We start from the raw sequence: 16,996 nt of genomic DNA, 5'->3' as shown, positions 1-16,996 counted from the left end.
GCAACAGAGATAATCACGATCTTAGCTCTTATAGCAAGAAATGCATGGAAAACAGTGTGCGTCTTATCATTGAGGTTGTCTTGTTAGGAAAATGAGTTAGGAGACAAAGTAACGGTGTTCCTACATGAAGTTAGTGAGTCTCTCTTAGATTAGAGTTGAATAGCCTCCTAGCTCATTCAGCAACAGAGATAATCACGATCTTAGCTCTTTTAGCAAGAAATGCATGGAAAACAGTGTGCGTCTTATCATTGAGGTTGTCTTGTTAGGAAAATGAGTTAGGAGACAAAATAACGGTGTTTCTACATTAAGTTAGTGTGTCTCTTTTAGATCGGAGTTGATTTAGCCCCCTAGCTCATTCAGCAACAGAGATAATCACGATCTTAGCTCTTTTAGCAAGAAATGCATGGAAAACAGTGTGCGTCTTATCATTGAGGTTGTCTTGTTAGGAAAATGAGTTAGGAGACAAAATACCGGTGTTTCTACATTAAGTTAGTGTGTCTCTTTTAGATCGGAGTTTAATTAGCCCCCTAGCTCATTCTGCAACAGAGATAATCACGATCTTAGCTCTTTTAGCAAGAAATGCATGGAAAACAGTGTTCGTTTTATCATTGAGGTTGTCTTGTTAGGAAAATGAGTTAGGAGACAAAATAACGGTGTTTCTACATTAAGTTAGTGTGTCTCTTTTAGATCGGAGTTGATTTAGCCCCCTAGCTCATTCAGCAACAGAGATAATCACGATCTTAGCTCTTTTAGCAAGAAATGCATGGAAAACAGTGTGCGTCTTATCATTGAGGTTGTCTTGTTAGGAAAATGAGTTAGGAGACAAAATACCGGTGTTTCTACATTAAGTTAGTGTGTCTCTTTTAGATCGGAGTTTAATTAGCCCCCTAGCTCATTCTGCAACAGAGATAATCACGATCTTAGCTCTTTTAGCAAGAAATGCATGGAAAACAGTGTTCGTTTTATCATTGAGGTTGTCTTGTTAGGAAAATGAGTTAGGAGACAAAGTACCGGTGTTTCTACATTAAGTTAGTGTGTCTCTTTTAGATCGGAGTTGAATAGCCCCCTAGCTCATTCAGCAACAGAGATAATCACGATCTTAGCTCTTTTAGCAAGTAATGCATGGAAAACAGTGTGCGTCTTATCATTGAGGTTGTCTTGTTAGGAAAATGAGTTAGGAGACAAAATAACGGTGTTTCTACATTAAGTTAGTGTGTCTCTTTTAGATCGGAGTTGAATAGCCCCCTAGCTCATTCAGCAACAGAGATAATCACGATCTTAGCTCTTTTAGCAAGAAATGCATGGAAAACAGTGTGCGTCTTATCATTGAGGTTGTCTTGTTAGGAAAATGAGTTAGGAGACAAAATAACGGTGTTTCTACATTAAGTTAGTGTGTCTCTTTTAGATCGGATTTGAATTAGCCCCCTAGCTCATTCAGCAACAGAGATAATCACGATCTTAGCTCTTTTAGCAAGAAATGCATGGAAAACAGTGTGCGTCTTATCATTGAGGTTGTCTTGTTAGGAAAATGAGTTAGGAGACAAAATAACGGTGTTTCTACATTAAGTTAGTGTGTCTCTTTTAGATCGGAGTTGAATTAGCCCCCTAGCTCATTCAGCAACAGAGATAATCACGATCTTAGCTCTTTTAGCAAGAAATGCATGGAAAACAGTGTTCGTCTTATCATTGAGGTTGTCTTGTTAGGAAAATGAGTTAGGAGACAAAATAACGGTGTTTCTACATTAAGTTAGTGTGTCTCTTTTAGATCGGAGTTGAATTAGCCCCCTAGCTCATTCAGCAACAGAGATAATCACGATCTTAGCTCTTTTAGCAAGAAATGCATGGAAAACAGTGTTCGTCTTATCATTGAGGTTGTCTTGTTAGGAAAATGAGTTAGGAGACAAAATAACGGTGTTTCTACATTAAGTTAGTGTGTCTCTTTTAGATCGGAGTTGAATAGCCCCCTAGCTCATTCAGCAACAGAGATAATCACGATCTTAGCTCTTTTAGCAAGTAATGCATGGAAAACAGTGTGCGTCTTATCATTGAGGTTGTCTTGTTAGGAAAATGAGTTAGGAGACAAAATACCGGTGTTTCTACATTAAGTTAGTGTGTCTCTTTCAGATTGGAGTTGAATTAGCCCCCTAGCTCATTCTGCAACAGAGATAATCACGATCTTAGCTCTTTTAGCAAGAAATGCATGGAAAACAGTGTGCGTCTTATCATTGAGGTTGTCTTGTTAGGAAAATGAGTTAGGAGACAAAATACCGGTGTTTCTACATTAAGTTAGTGTGTCTCTTTTAGATCGGAGTTGATTTAGCCCCCTAGCTCATTCAGCAACAGAGATAATCACGATCTTAGCTCTTTTAGCAAGAAATGCATGGAAAACAGTGTGCGTCTTATCATTGAGGTTGTCTTGTTAGGAAAATGAGTTAGGAGACAAAATAACGGTGTTTCTACATTAAGTTAGTGTGTCTCTTTTAGATCGGAGTTGATTTAGCCCCCTAGCTCATTCAGCAACAGAGATAATCACGATCTTAGCTCTTTTAGCAAGAAATGCATGGAAAACAGTGTGCGTCTTATCATTGAGGTTGTCTTGTTAGGAAAATGAGTTAGGAGACAAAATACCGGTGTTTCTACATTAAGTTAGTGTGTCTCTTTTAGATCGGAGTTGAATAGCCCCCTAGCTCATTCTGCAACAGAGATAATCACGATCTTAGCTCTTTTAGCAAGAAATGCATGGAAAACAGTGTGCGTCTTATCATTGAGGTTGTCTTGTTAGGAAAATGAGTTAGGAGACAAAATACCGGTGTTTCTACATTAAGTTAGTGTGTCTCTTTCAGATTGGAGTTGAATTAGCCCCCTAGCTCATTCTGCAACAGAGATAATCACGATCTTAGCTCTTTTAGCAAGAAATGCATGGAAAACAGTGTGCGTCTTATCATTGAGGTTGTCTTGTTAGGAAAATGAGTTAGGAGACAAAATACCGGTGTTTCTACATTAAGTTAGTGTGTCTCTTTTAGATTGGAGTTGAATTAGCCCCCTAGCTCATTCAGCAACAGAGATAATCACGATCTTAGCTCTTTTAGCAAGAAATGCATGGGAAACAGTGTGCGTCTTATCATTGAGGTTGTCTTGTTAGGAAAATGAGTTAGGAGACAAAGTAACGGTGTTCCTACATGAAGTTAGTGAGTCTCTCTTAGATTAGAGTTGAATAGCCTCCTAGCTCATTCAGCAACAGAGATAATAACGATCTTAGCTCTTTTAGCAAGAAATGCATGGAAAACAGTGTGCGTCTTATCATTGAGGTTGTCTTGTTAGGAAAATGAGTTAGGAGACAAAATACCGGTGTTTCTACATTAAGTTAGTGTGTCTCTTTTAGATCGGAGTTGAATAGCCCCCTAGCTCATTCTGCAACAGAGATAATCACGATCTTAGCTCTTTTAGCAAGAAATGCATGGAAAACAGTGTGCGTCTTATCATTGAGGTTGTCTTGTTAGGAAAATGAGTTAGGAGACAAAATACCGGTGTTTCTACATTAAGTTAGTGTGTCTCTTTCAGATTGGAGTTGAATTAGCCCCCTAGCTCATTCTGCAACAGAGATAATCACGATCTTAGCTCTTTTAGCAAGAAATGCATGGAAAACAGTGTGCGTCTTATCATTGAGGTTGTCTTGTTAGGAAAATGAGTTAGGAGACAAAATACCGGTGTTTCTACATTAAGTTAGTGTGTCTCTTTTAGATTGGAGTTGAATTAGCCCCCTAGCTCATTCAGCAACAGAGATAATCACGATCTTAGCTCTTTTAGCAAGAAATGCATGGAAAACAGTGTGCGTCTTATCATTGAGGTTGTCTTGTTAGGAAAATGAGTTAGGAGACAAAGTAACGGTGTTCCTACATGAAGTTAGTGAGTCTCTCTTAGATTAGAGTTGAATAGCCTCCTAGCTCATTCAGCAACAGAGATAATCACGATCTTAGCTCTTTTAGCAAGAAATGCATGGATAACAGTGTGCGTCTTATCATTGAGGTTGTCTTGTTAGGAAAATGAGTTAGGAGACAAAATAACGGTGTTTCTACATTAAGTTAGTGTGTCTCTTTTAGATCGGATTTGAATTAGCCCCCTAGCTCATTCAGCAACAGAGATAATCACGATCTTAGCTCTTTTAGCAAGAAATGCATGGAAAACAGTGTGCGTCTTATCATTGAGGTTGTCTTGTTAGGAAAATGAGTTAGGAGACAAAATAACGGTGTTTCTACATTAAGTTAGTGTGTCTCTTTTAGATCGGAGTTGAATTAGCCCCCTAGCTCATTCAGCAACAGAGATAATCACGATCTTAGCTCTTTTAGCAAGAAATGCATGGAAAACAGTGTTCGTCTTATCATTGAGGTTGTCTTGTTAGGAAAATGAGTTAGGAGACAAAATACCGGTGTTTCTACATTAAGTTAGTGTGTCTCTTTTAGATCGGAGTTGAATAGCCCCCTAGCTCATTCTGCAACAGAGATAATCACGATCTTAGCTCTTTTAGCAAGAAATGCATGGAAAACAGTGTGCGTCTTATCATTGAGGTTGTCTTGTTAGGAAAATGAGTTAGGAGACAAAATACCGGTGTTTCTACATTAAGTTAGTGTGTCTCTTTTAGATTGGAGTTGAATTAGCCCCCTAGCTCATTCAGCAACAGAGATAATCACGATCTTAGCTCTTATAGCAAGAAATGCATGGAAAACAGTGTGCGTCTTATCATTGAGGTTGTCTTGTTAGGAAAATGAGTTAGGAGACAAAGTAACGGTGTTCCTACATGAAGTTAGTGAGTCTCTCTTAGATTAGAGTTGAATAGCCTCCTAGCTCATTCAGCAACAGAGATAATCACGATCTTAGCTCTTTTAGCAAGAAATGCATGGAAAACAGTGTGCGTCTTATCATTGAGGTTGTCTTGTTAGGAAAATGAGTTAGGAGACAAAATACCGGTGTTTCTACATTAAGTTAGTGTGTCTCTTTTAGATCGGAGTTGAATAGCCCCCTAGCTCATTCTGCAACAGAGATAATCACGATCTTAGCTCTTTTAGCAAGAAATGCATGGAAAACAGTGTGCGTCTTATCATTGAGGTTGTCTTGTTAGGAAAATGAGTTAGGAGACAAAATACCGGTGTTTCTACATTAAGTTAGTGTGTCTCTTTCAGATTGGAGTTGAATTAGCCCCCTAGCTCATTCTGCAATAGAGATAATCACGATCTTAGCTCTTTTAGCAAGAAATGCATGGAAAACAGTGTGCGTCTTATCATTGAGGTTGTCTTGTTAGGAAAATGAGTTAGGAGACAAAATACCGGTGTTTCTACATTAAGTTAGTGTGTCTCTTTTAGATTGGAGTTGAATTAGCCCCCTAGCTCATTCAGCAACAGAGATAATCACGATCTTAGCTCTTTTAGCAAGAAATGCATGGAAAACAGTGTGCGTCTTATCATTGAGGTTGTCTTGTTAGGAAAATGAGTTAGGAGACAAAGTAACGGTGTTCCTACATGAAGTTAGTGAGTCTCTCTTAGATTAGAGTTGAATAGCCTCCTAGCTCATTCAGCAACAGAGATAATCACGATCTTAGCTCTTTTAGCAAGAAATGCATGGATAACAGTGTGCGTCTTATCATTGAGGTTGTCTTGTTAGGAAAATGAGTTAGGAGACAAAATAACGGTGTTTCTACATTAAGTTAGTGTGTCTCTTTTAGATCGGATTTGAATTAGCCCCCTAGCTCATTCAGCAACAGAGATAATCACGATCTTAGCTCTTTTAGCAAGAAATGCATGGAAAACAGTGTGCGTCTTATCATTGAGGTTGTCTTGTTAGGAAAATGAGTTAGGAGACAAAATAACGGTGTTTCTACATTAAGTTAGTGTGTCTCTTTTAGATCGGAGTTGAATTAGCCCCCTAGCTCATTCAGCAACAGAGATAATCACGATCTTAGCTCTTTTAGCAAGAAATGCATGGAAAACAGTGTTCGTCTTATCATTGAGGTTGTCTTGTTAGGAAAATGAGTTAGGAGACAAAATAACGGTGTTTCTACATTAAGTTAGTGTGTCTCTTTTAGATCGGAGTTGAATAGCCCCCTAGCTCATTCAGCAACAGAGATAATCACGATCTTAGCTCTTTTAGCAAGTAATGCATGGAAAACAGTGTGCGTCTTATCATTGAGGTTGTCTTGTTAGGAAAATGAGTTAGGAGACAAAATACCGGTGTTTCTACATTAAGTTAGTGTGTCTCTTTTAGATCGGAGTTGAATAGCCCCCTAGCTCATTCAGCAACAGAGATAATCACGATCTTAGCTCTTTTAGCAAGTAATGCATGGAAAACAGTGTGCGTCTTATCATTGAGGTTGTCTTGTTAGGAAAATGAGTTAGGAGACAAAATAACGGTGTTTCTACATTAAGTTAGTGTGTCTCTTTTAGATCGGAGTTGAATAGCCCCCTAGCTCATTCAGCAACAGAGATAATCACGATCTTAGCTCTTTTAGCAAGAAATGCATGGAAAACAGTGTGCGTCTTATCATTGAGGTTGTCTTGTTAGGAAAATGAGTTAGGAGACAAAATAACGGTGTTTCTACATTAAGTTAGTGTGTCTCTTTTAGATCGGATTTGAATTAGCCCCCTAGCTCATTCAGCAACAGAGATAATCACGATCTTAGCTCTTTTAGCAAGAAATGCATGGAAAACAGTGTGCGTCTTATCATTGAGGTTGTCTTGTTAGGAAAATGAGTTAGGAGACAAAATAACGGTGTTTCTACATTAAGTTAGTGTGTCTCTTTTAGATCGGAGTTGAATTAGCCCCCTAGCTCATTCAGCAACAGAGATAATCACGATCTTAGCTCTTTTAGCAAGAAATGCATGGAAAACAGTGTTCGTCTTATCATTGAGGTTGTCTTGTTAGGAAAATGAGTTAGGAGACAAAATAACGGTGTTTCTACATTAAGTTAGTGTGTCTCTTTTAGATCGGAGTTTAATAGCCCCCTAGCTCATTCAGCAACAGAGATAATCACGATCTTAGCTCTTTTAGCAAGTAATGCATGGAAAACAGTGTGCGTCTTATCATTGAGGTTGTCTTGTTAGGAAAATGAGTTAGGAGACAAAATACCGGTGTTTCTACATTAAGTTAGTGTGTCTCTTTCAGATTGGAGTTGAATTAGCCCCCTAGCTCATTCTGCAACAGAGATAATCACGATCTTAGCTCTTTTAGCAAGAAATGCATGGAAAACAGTGTGCGTCTTATCATTGAGGTTGTCTTGTTAGGAAAATGAGTTAGGAGTCAAAATACCGGTGTTTCTACATTAAGTTAGTGTGTCTCTTTTAGATCGGAGTTGATTTAGCCCCCTAGCTCATTCAGCAACAGAGATAATCACGATCTTAGCTCTTTTAGCAAGAAATGCATGGAAAACAGTGTGCGTCTTATCATTGAGGTTGTCTTGTTAGGAAAATGAGTTAGGAGACAAAATAACGGTGTTTCTACATTAAGTTAGTGTGTCTCTTTTAGATCGGAGTTGATTTAGCCCCCTAGCTCATTCAGCAACAGAGATAATCACGATCTTAGCTCTTTTAGCAAGAAATGCATGGAAAACAGTGTGCGTCTTATCATTGAGGTTGTCTTGTTAGGAAAATGAGTTAGGAGACAAAATACCGGTGTTTCTACATTAAGTTAGTGTGTCTCTTTTAGATCGGAGTTTAATTAGCCCCCTAGCTCATTCTGCAACAGAGATAATCACGATCTTAGCTCTTTTAGCAAGAAATGCATGGAAAACAGTGTTCGTTTTATCATTGAGGTTGTCTTGTTAGGAAAATGAGTTAGGAGACAAAATACCGGTGTTTCTACATTAAGTTAGTGTGTCTCTTTTAGATCGGAGTTGAATAGCCCCCTAGCTCATTCAGCAACAGAGATAATCACGATCTTAGCTCTTTTAGCAAGTAATGCATGGAAAACAGTGTGCGTCTTATCATTGAGGTTGTCTTGTTAGGAAAATGAGTTAGGAGACAAAATAACGGTGTTTCTACATTAAGTTAGTGTGTCTCTTTTAGATCGGAGTTGAATAGCCCCCTAGCTCATTTAGCAACAGAGATAATCACGATCTTAGCTCTTTTAGCAAGAAATGCATGGAAAACAGTGTGCGTCTTATCATTGAGGTTGTCTTGTTAGGAAAATGAGTTAGGAGACAAAATAACGGTGTTTCTACATTAAGTTAGTGTGTCTCTTTTAGATCGGATTTGAATTAGCCCCCTAGCTCATTCAGCAACAGAGATAATCACGATCTTAGCTCTTTTAGCAAGAAATGCATGGAAAACAGTGTGCGTCTTATCATTGAGGTTGTCTTGTTAGGAAAATGAGTTAGGAGACAAAATAACGGTGTTTCTACATTAAGTTAGTGTGTCTCTTTTAGATCGGAGTTGAATTAGCCCCCTAGCTCATTCAGCAACAGAGATAATCACGATCTTAGCTCTTTTAGCAAGAAATGCATGGAAAACAGTGTTCGTCTTATCATTGAGGTTGTCTTGTTAGGAAAATGAGTTAGGAGACAAAATAACGGTGTTTCTACATTAAGTTAGTGTGTCTCTTTTAGATCGGAGTTGAATTAGCCCCCTAGCTCATTCAGCAACAGAGATAATCACGATCTTAGCTCTTTTAGCAAGAAATGCATGGAAAACAGTGTTCGTCTTATCATTGAGGTTGTCTTGTTAGGAAAATGAGTTAGGAGACAAAATAACGGTGTTTCTACATTAAGTTAGTGTGTCTCTTTTAGATCGGAGTTGAATAGCCCCCTAGCTCATTCAGCAACAGAGATAATCACGATCTTAGCTCTTTTAGCAAGTAATGCATGGAAAACAGTGTGCGTCTTATCATTGAGGTTGTCTTGTTAGGAAAATGAGTTAGGAGACAAAATACCGGTGTTTCTACATTAAGTTAGTGTGTCTCTTTCAGATTGGAGTTGAATTAGCCCCCTAGCTCATTCTGCAACAGAGATAATCACGATCTTAGCTCTTTTAGCAAGAAATGCATGGAAAACAGTGTGCGTCTTATCATTGAGGTTGTCTTGTTAGGAAAATGAGTTAGGAGACAAAATACCGGTGTTTCTACATTAAGTTAGTGTGTCTCTTTTAGATCGGAGTTGATTTAGCCCCCTAGCTCATTCAGCAACAGAGATAATCACGATCTTAGCTCTTTTAGCAAGAAATGCATGGAAAACAGTGTGCGTCTTATCATTGAGGTTGTCTTGTTAGGAAAATGAGTTAGGAGACAAAATAACGGTGTTTCTACATTAAGTTAGTGTGTCTCTTTTAGATCGGAGTTGATTTAGCCCCCTAGCTCATTCAGCAACAGAGATAATCACGATCTTAGCTCTTTTAGCAAGAAATGCATGGAAAACAGTGTGCGTCTTATCATTGAGGTTGTCTTGTTAGGAAAATGAGTTAGGAGACAAAATACCGGTGTTTCTACATTAAGTTAGTGTGTCTCTTTTAGATCGGAGTTGAATAGCCCCCTAGCTCATTCTGCAACAGAGATAATCACGATCTTAGCTCTTTTAGCAAGAAATGCATGGAAAACAGTGTGCGTCTTATCATTGAGGTTGTCTTGTTAGGAAAATGAGTTAGGAGACAAAATACCGGTGTTTCTACATTAAGTTAGTGTGTCTCTTTCAGATTGGAGTTGAATTAGCCCCCTAGCTCATTCAGCAACAGAGATAATCACGATCTTAGCTCTTTTAGCAAGAAATGCATGGGAAACAGTGTGCGTCTTATCATTGAGGTTGTCTTGTTAGGAAAATGAGTTAGGAGACAAAGTAACGGTGTTCCTACATGAAGTTAGTGAGTCTCTCTTAGATTAGAGTTGAATAGCCTCCTAGCTCATTCAGCAACAGAGATAATAACGATCTTAGCTCTTTTAGCAAGAAATGCATGGAAAACAGTGTGCGTCTTATCATTGAGGTTGTCTTGTTAGGAAAATGAGTTAGGAGACAAAATACCGGTGTTTCTACATTAAGTTAGTGTGTCTCTTTTAGATCGGAGTTGAATAGCCCCCTAGCTCATTCTGCAACAGAGATAATCACGATCTTAGCTCTTTTAGCAAGAAATGCATGGAAAACAGTGTGCGTCTTATCATTGAGGTTGTCTTGTTAGGAAAATGAGTTAGGAGACAAAATACCGGTGTTTCTACATTAAGTTAGTGTGTCTCTTTCAGATTGGAGTTGAATTAGCCCCCTAGCTCATTCTGCAACAGAGATAATCACGATCTTAGCTCTTTTAGCAAGAAATGCATGGAAAACAGTGTGCGTCTTATCATTGAGGTTGTCTTGTTAGGAAAATGAGTTAGGAGACAAAATACCGGTGTTTCTACATTAAGTTAGTGTGTCTCTTTTAGATTGGAGTTGAATTAGCCCCCTAGCTCATTCAGCAACAGAGATAATCACGATCTTAGCTCTTTTAGCAAGAAATGCATGGAAAACAGTGTGCGTCTTATCATTGAGGTTGTCTTGTTAGGAAAATGAGTTAGGAGACAAAGTAACGGTGTTCCTACATGAAGTTAGTGAGTCTCTCTTAGATTAGAGTTGAATAGCCTCCTAGCTCATTCAGCAACAGAGATAATCACGATCTTAGCTCTTTTAGCAAGAAATGCATGGATAACAGTGTGCGTCTTATCATTGAGGTTGTCTTGTTAGGAAAATGAGTTAGGAGACAAAATAACGGTGTTTCTACATTAAGTTAGTGTGTCTCTTTTAGATCGGATTTGAATTAGCCCCCTAGCTCATTCAGCAACAGAGATAATCACGATCTTAGCTCTTTTAGCAAGAAATGCATGGAAAACAGTGTGCGTCTTATCATTGAGGTTGTCTTGTTAGGAAAATGAGTTAGGAGACAAAATAACGGTGTTTCTACATTAAGTTAGTGTGTCTCTTTTAGATCGGAGTTGAATTAGCCCCCTAGCTCATTCAGCAACAGAGATAATCACGATCTTAGCTCTTTTAGCAAGAAATGCATGGAAAACAGTGTTCGTCTTATCATTGAGGTTGTCTTGTTAGGAAAATGAGTTAGGAGACAAAATAACGGTGTTTCTACATTAAGTTAGTGTGTCTCTTTTAGATCGGAGTTGAATAGCCCCCTAGCTCATTCAGCAACAGAGATAATCACGATCTTAGCTCTTTTAGCAAGTAATGCATGGAAAACAGTGTGCGTCTTATCATTGAGGTTGTCTTGTTAGGAAAATGAGTTAGGAGACAAAATAACGGTGTTTCTACATTAAGTTAGTGTGTCTCTTTTAGATCGGAGTTGAATAGCCCCCTAGCTCATTCTGCAACAGAGATAATCACGATCTTAGCTCTTTTAGCAAGAAATGCATGGAAAACAGTGTGCGTCTTATCATTGAGGTTGTCTTGTTAGGAAAATGAGTTAGGAGACAAAATACCGGTGTTTCTACATTAAGTTAGTGTGTCTCTTTTAGATCGGAGTTGAATAGCCCCCTAGCTCATTCTGCAACAGAGATAATCACGATCTTAGCTCTTTTAGCAAGAAATGCATGGAAAACAGTGTTCCTCTTATCATTGAGGTTGCCTTATTAGGAAAATGAGTTAGGAGACAAAATAACGGTGTTTCTACATTAAGTTAGTGTGTCTCTTTTAGATTGGAGTGTAATTAGCCCCCTAGCTCATTCAGCAACAGAGATAATCACGATCTTAGCTCTTTTAGCAAGAAATGCATGGAAAACAGTGTGCGTCTTATCATTGAGGTTGTCTTGTTAGGAAAATGAGTTAGGAGACAAAGTAACGGTGTTCCTACATGAAGTTAGTGAGTCTCTCTTAGATTAGAGTTGAATAGCCTCCTAGCTCATTCAGCAACAGAGATAATCACGATCTTAGCTCTTTTAGCAAGAAATGCATGGAAAACAGTGTGCGTCTTATCATTGAGGTTGTCTTGTTAGGAAAATGAGTTAGGAGACAAAATAACGGTGTTTCTACATTAAGTTAGTGTGTCTCTTTTAGATCGGATTTGAATTAGCCCCCTAGCTCATTCAGCAACAGAGATAATCACGATCTTAGCCCTTTTAGCAAGAAATGCATGGAAAACAGTGTGCGTCTTATCATTGAGGTTGTCTTGTTAGGAAAATGAGTTAGGAGACAAAATACCGGTGTTTCTACATTAAGTTAGTGTGTCTCTTTTAGATCGGAGTTGAATTAGCCCCCTAGCTCATTCAGCAACAGAGATAATCACGATCTTAGCTCTTTTAGCAAGAAATGCATGGAAAACAGTGTTCGTTTTATCATTGAGGTTGTCTTGTTAGGAAAATGAGTTAGGAGACAAAATAACGGTGTTTCTACATTAAGTTAGTGTGTCTCTTTTAGATCGGAGTTGAATAGCCCCCTAGCTCATTCAGCAACAGAGATAATCACGATCTTAGCTCTTTTAGCAAGAAATGCATGGAAAACAGTGTGCGTCTTATCATTGAGGTTGTCTTGTTAGGAAAATGAGTTAGGAGACAAAATAACGGTGTTTCTACATTAAGTTAGTGTGTCTCTTTTAGATCGGAGTTGAATAGCCCCCTAGCTCATTCAGCAACAGAGATAATCACGATCTTAGCTCTTTTAGCAAGAAATGCATGGAAAACAGTGTGCGTCTTATCATTGAGGTTGTCGTGTTAGGAAAATGAGTTAGAAGACAAAATAACGGTGTTTCTACATAAAGTTAGCGTGTTTCTTTTAAATCAGAGTTGAATAGCCACCTAGCTCATTCAGCAATAAAGATAATCATGATCTTAGCTCTTTTAGCAAGAAATGCATGGAAAACAGTGTTCGTCTTATCATTGAGGTTGTCTTGTTAGGAAAATGAGTTAGGAGACACAATAACGGTGTTTCTACATTAAGCTAGTGTGTCTCTTTTAGATCGGAGTTGAATAGCCCCCTGGCTCATTCAGCAATAAAGATAATCACTATCTTAGCTTTTTTAGCAAGAAATGCATGGAAAACAGTGTGCGTCTTATCATTGAGGTTGTCTTGTTAGGAAAATGAGTTAGGAGACAAAATAACGGTGTTTCTACATTAAGTTAGTGTGTCTCTTTTAGATCGGAGTTGATTTAGCCCCCTAGCTCATTCAGCAACAGAGATAATCACGATCTTAGCTCTTTTAGCAAGAAATGCATGGAAAACAGTGTGCGTCTTATCATTGAGGTTGTCTTGTTAGGAAAATGAGTTAGGAGACAAAATACCGGTGTTTCTACATTAAGTTAGTGTGTCTCTTTTAGATCGGAGTTGATTTAGCCCCCTAGCTCATTCAGCAACAGAGATAATCACGATCTTAGCTCTTTTAGCAAGAAATGCATGGAAAACAGTGTGCGTCTTATCATTGAGGTTGTCTTGTTAGGAAAATGAGTTAGGAGACAAAATAACGGTGTTTCTACATTAAGTTAGTGTGTCTCTTTTAGATCGGAGTTGATTTAGCCCCCTAGCTCATTCAGCAACAGAGATAATCACGATCTTAGCTCTTTTAGCCAGAAATGCATGGAAAACAGTGTGCGTCTTATCATTGAGGTTGTCTTGTTAGGAAAATGAGTTAGGAGACAAAATACCGGTGTTTCTACATTAAGTTAGTGTGTCTCTTTTAGATCGGAGTTGAATAGCCCCCTATCTCATTCTGCAACAGAGATAATCACGATCTTAGCTCTTTTAGCAAGAAATGCATGGAAAACAGTGTGCGTCTTATCATTGAGGTTGTCTTGTTAGGAAAATGAGTTAGGAGACAAAATAACGGTGTTTCTACATTAAGTTAGTGTGTCTCTTTTAGATCGGAGTTGAATAGCCCCCTAGCTCATTCTGCAACAGAGATAATCACGATCTTAGCTCTTTTAGCAAGAAATGCATGGAAAACAGTGTGCGTCTTATCATTGAGGTTGTCTTGTTAGGAAAATGAGTTAGGAGACAAAATACCGGTGTTTCTACATTAAGTTAGTGTGTCTCTTTTAGATCGGAGTTGAATAGCCCCCTAGCTCATTCTGCAACAGAGATAATCACGATCTTAGCTCTTTTAGCAAGAAATGCATGGAAAACAGTGTTCCTCTTATCATTGAGGTTGCCTTATTAGGAAAATGAGTTAGGAGACAAAATAACGGTGTTTCTACATTAAGTTAGTGTGTCTCTTTTAGATTGGAGTGTAATTAGCCCCCTAGCTCATTCAGCAACAGAGATAATCACGATCTTAGCTCTTTTAGCAAGAAATGCATGGAAAACAGTGTGCGTCTTATCATTGAGGTTGTCTTGTTAGGAAAATGAGTTAGGAGACAAAGTAACGGTGTTCCTACATGAAGTTAGTGAGTCTCTCTTAGATTAGAGTTGAATAGCCTCCTAGCTCATTCAGCAACAGAGATAATCACGATCTTAGCTCTTTTAGCAAGAAATGCATGGAAAACAGTGTGCGTCTTATCATTGAGGTTGTCTTGTTAGGAAAATGAGTTAGGAGACAAAATAACGGTGTTTCTACATTAAGTTAGTGTGTCTCTTTTAGATCGGATTTGAATTAGCCCCCTAGCTCATTCAGCAACAGAGATAATCACGATCTTAGCTCTTTTAGCAAGAAATGCATGGAAAACAGTGTGCGTCTTATCATTGAGGTTGTCTTGTTAGGAAAATGAGTTAGGAGACAAAATACCGGTGTTTCTACATTAAGTTAGTGTGTCTCTTTTAGATCGGAGTTGAATAGCCCCCTAGCTCATTCAGCAACAGAGATAATCACGATCTTAGCTCTTTTAGCAAGAAATGCATGGAAAACAGTGTGCGTCTTATCATTGAGGTTGTCTTGTTAGGAAAATGAGTTAGGAGACAAAATAACGGTGTTTCTACATTAAGTTAGTGTGTCTCTTTTAGATCGGAGTTGAATAGCCCCCTAGCTCATTCAGCAACAGAGATAATCACGATCTTAGCTCTTTTAGCAAGAAATGCATGGAAAACAGTGTGCGTCTTATCATTGAGGTTGTCGTGTTAGGAAAATGAGTTAGAAGACAAAATAACGGTGTTTCTACATAAAGTTAGCGTGTTTCTTTTAAATCGGAGTTGAATAGCCACCTAGCTCATTCAGCAATAAAGATAATCATGATCTTAGCTCTTTTAGCAAGAAATGCATGGAAAACAGTGTTTGTCTTATCATTGAGGTTGTCTTGTTAGGAAAATGAGTTAGGAGACACAATAACGGTGTTTCTACATTAAGCTAGTGTGTCTCTTTTAGATCGGAGTTGAATAGCCCCCTGGCTCATTCAGCAATAAAGATAATCACTATCTTAGCTTTTTTAGCAAGAAATGCATGGAAAACAGTGTGCGTCTTATCATTGAGGTTGTCTTGTTAGGAAAATGAGTTAGGAGACAAAATAACGGTGTTTCTACATTAAGTTAGTGTGTCTCTTTTAGATCGGAGTTGATTTAGCCCCCTAGCTCATTCAGCAACAGAGATAATCACGATCTTAGCTCTTTTAGCAAGAAATGCATGGAAAACAGTGTGCGTCTTATCATTGAGGTTGTCTTGTTAGGAAAATGAGTTAGGAGACAAAATACCGGTGTTTCTACATTAAGTTAGTGTGTCTCTTTTAGATCGGAGTTGATTTAGCCCCCTAGCTCATTCAGCAACAGAGATAATCACGATCTTAGCTCTTTTAGCAAGAAATGCATGGAAAACAGTGTGCGTCTTATCATTGAGGTTGTCTTGTTAGGAAAATGAGTTAGGAGACAAAATAACGGTGTTTCTACATTAAGTTAGTGTGTCTCTTTTAGATCGGAGTTGATTTAGCCCCCTAGCTCATTCAGCAACAGAGATAATCACGATCTTAGCTCTTTTAGCCAGAAATGCATGGAAAACAGTGTGCGTCTTATCATTGAGGTTGTCTTGTTAGGAAAATGAGTTAGGAGACAAAATACCGGTGTTTCTACATTAAGTTAGTGTGTCTCTTTTAGATCGGAGTTGATTTAGCCCCCTAGCTCATTCAGCAACAGAGATAATCACGATCTTAGCTCTTTTAGCCAGAAATGCATGGAAAACAGTGTGCGTCTTATCATTGAGGTTGCCTTGTTAGGAAAATGAGTTAGGAGACAAAATACCGGTGTTTCTACATTAAGTTAGTGTGTCTCTTTTAGATCGGAGTTGAATAGCCCCCTAGCTCATTCTGCAACAGAGATAATCACGATCTTAGCTCTTTTAGCAAGAAATGCATGGAAAACAGTGTGCGTCTTATCATTGAGGTTGTCTTGTTAGGAAAATGAGTTAGGAGACAAAATAACGGTGTTTCTACATTAAGTTAGTGTGTCTCTTTTAGATCGGAGTTGAATAGCCCCCTAGCTCATTCTGCAACAGAGATAATAACGATCTTAGCTCTTTTAGCAAGAAATGCATGGAAAACAGTGTGCGTCTTATCATTGAGGTTGTCTTGTTAGGAAAATGAGTTAGGAGACAAAATACCGGTGTTTCTACATTAAGTTAGTGTGTCTCTTTTAGATCGGAGTTGAATAGCCCCCTAGCTCATTCTGCAACAGAGATAATCACGATCTTAGCTCTTTTAGCAAGAAATGCATGGAAAACAGTGTTCCTCTTATCATTGAGGTTGCCTTATTAGGAAAATGAGTTAGGAGACAAAATAACGGTGTTTCTACATTAAGTTAGTGTGTCTCTTTTAGATTGGAGTGTAATTAGCCCCCTAGCTCATTCAGCAACAGAGATAATCACGATCTTAGCTCTTTTAGCAAGAAATGCATGGAAAACAGTGTGCGTCTTATCATTGAGGTTGTCTTGTTAGGAAAATGAGTTAGGAGACAAAATAACGGTGTTTCTACATTAAGTTAGTGTGTCTCTTTTAGATCGGATTTGAATTAGCCCCCTAGCTCATTCAGCAACAGAGATAATCACGATCTTAGCTCTTTTAGCAAGAAATGCATGGAAAACAGTGTGCGTCTTATCATTGAGGTTGTCTTGTTAGGAAAATGAGTTAGGAGACAAAATACCGGTGT

This window comes from Engystomops pustulosus, chromosome 9 (assembly GCF_040894005.1).
Source record: "Engystomops pustulosus chromosome 9, aEngPut4.maternal, whole genome shotgun sequence".
Classification (NCBI taxonomy): domain Eukaryota; kingdom Metazoa; phylum Chordata; class Amphibia; order Anura; family Leptodactylidae; genus Engystomops; species Engystomops pustulosus.
This window is presented reverse-complemented; position numbering follows the sequence as displayed.